This window comes from Penaeus japonicus, unplaced genomic scaffold (genome assembly GCF_977035675.1).
Source record: "Penaeus japonicus unplaced genomic scaffold, GWHDUDI00000001_assembly GWHDUDI00000007, whole genome shotgun sequence".
Classification (NCBI taxonomy): domain Eukaryota; kingdom Metazoa; phylum Arthropoda; class Malacostraca; order Decapoda; family Penaeidae; genus Penaeus; species Penaeus japonicus.
In genome coordinates, this window is record NW_028234409.1 from 14,222,788 (window position 1) to 14,225,287 (window position 2,500).

Below are 2,500 nucleotides of genomic sequence, written 5' to 3' on the forward strand. Positions count from 1 at the left end.
TTATGTATTGAAAATAACTTTTGTATTCTTATATACTTCTACATACTCAAGTCTCTCCTACCCATGAATATTTATTTTACCAAGAGCCCTCCACTAATGTTAGTCATCTAATGAAACATCAGTTTAAGGTGTTATTCTGATTTGAATACTTTGATTATATAAATCTAATTCACTTATAGCTCGACTTTTTCTTTTTATGCTTAACGTTTATATCATCTGTTTTTCTTCTTTTTTACATTGCTTTGTGGATCATTATTTATTGCCACACAATAGTCCAAGCGTTGTATAAGAGTATTTCTGTCACGAATACGTATAAAGTAATTTTAAAATACGTAACCTTCCCTATGTGACATGGTTTCAAATAGCCAATCTTCTTCCAAAAAAGGGCAGGAGATACCCTGAATTGGGTTGTTATCTCCCCTCTCATTTTAGATTTTGTGATTTTTTTGTTTTTGTTTTGGATCTACTGGCCTGAAGGTCATGAGAAGGTAATCATAAGTGGCATTGTATTACTCGAAATGAGTTTATAATCGACGCTGATTGAACCCGAATTGGTGTTCTAATTTTTACTGAAGTTTCTCTTCATAGTTTTTATATTTCGTGGAGAGGCTTCCCGGAAATCGCACATGCAAGCGGAACGTTTTTTTTTTATGTCTTTTGTGAATTTGTCAAAGCAAAATCAACTTATCAATGTTCTACCCTTTTAAGAAATAACCTTGTGAATTTGAATATTTTTTGTCTGAAAAAATAAGCTATTCGCAAGCTCAGTTTGTCTTTATGAACATATCAAACAACTATTTCGAATTTTTTGATATGAGCAGATCATAAAAGATCGGTATTTTAGAAGGACAGATTTAATTGAAATCCTTTACATTTGGTGAAATTCCCGTGCTCGTCCTCCGCGCTCAGGCTACGTTATTGCCATTCTTTGCCTCGCTGTATATACATCAACATACACTCCATCACATATAAATTTCTTTTCGATCGCTTCTATCTACATTTCTTGTCAAACTGTTATCTTCCCATTGAAAACCCTCTACGTATTAACCAGGTGGTGACAGACGCTATCATTTCACAAATCTTTTGACAGTGTAGACCGAGATACAGAGTGAATATGCAGGAGTGAAGGCAGACGTACGCTACACCACCACATAAATCGTTGCAATAATCAATTATTTTAAATGAATCTCAGGTGTTTGGCGAAAATAGTGTCGTTTTGTATACTGTTCAATGGGTCCTTGAACCCTAGTGCCCCGTGATCGCAAGACATGACTGTTCTTTAATAAATGTCATTAATTCTTAAAAACAGTTCAGTACAAACGCATTGTCTTGCTTAGTTTCTTGTGCTAAGTTTCTTTTTTTTTCAATTGTCATACATCATAATCACTTGGCCACAGAGCACACTGCTTGAACACTTAGCTTAGGTACTTAGCAATCTTTGCTGTATATCAAATTTCTTAATTTATAACAAACATGAAGTATAAAGAAAAGTGGAAATAAGTTGCATCTATAATTGTCCTTCTTTAATAAGGTCGGTGATCGGAAATACTCTATAATTCCTAAATAAAATTTGTATGATAAAAGATATATACTCTTCCTACATACACTCTTTCCGAGCGAATATACATTAGCCATCATAGTATATATGTAGGCATATGTAAGATATCAGCTACTAAAATTGCACCTTAAACCCTACTGTAAGAACCTGTATATATATAAAGGTATAGAACACATTGTGAAATTATTGTATTACTATTCAAAAGGAGAGACGGATTAAAAACGTTAACAAGTAAATAAAATAACATTCCTTAGGTAAAAGAAGATGAATAGCAATGTACCAAGCATTCCTTTGAATAGTAATGTTGAAAGAAAATCCAGGACCAATTTCTTTGATATAAGTAAGCCACTGACTGGGAATACAAATCCAGAAAATTCAAAGAAATTTTACAAAAAAAAGTTTGGCATTAAATTGTTGATATTTTTCCAGTCTCCCAAGTAATTTATTAAATTTAACATTATCCGCAGCTCACTTACTGCAATACACACGGTAAGGAATTCCAAATAATTGTCATCAAGCTCTCTATATCTACCAAGCGAAAATTATATGGTGTATGTCTTTTCATTACGAGAGCATGTTCACACTACTAAATAACGAAATATATGTCTTCAAACAATGTGTCAGCAATGTCATGTTTAATCTTAGAAGCAATAAACTATGCCTATAAAAAGCAACTTTCTTTATAAATCATTTAGCACTATCACTTCAGTCACAGATCAGTACAGACTACCATGGAACAGATGTACGGAGGGCCTCACAAGATAATTTTAAATAATGTTAAAAAAAGTAATTATTTGCAAAGGTCTTAGAATTATATATACCGACTGATTACTGAGGTTCTCATATAAAACATTTATATTACCTAGCCTCATTACTAACTTTATCATGTATATATTTGATACTAAAAAAATATTTGACTTTGTTTAGAATAATCCTTACATA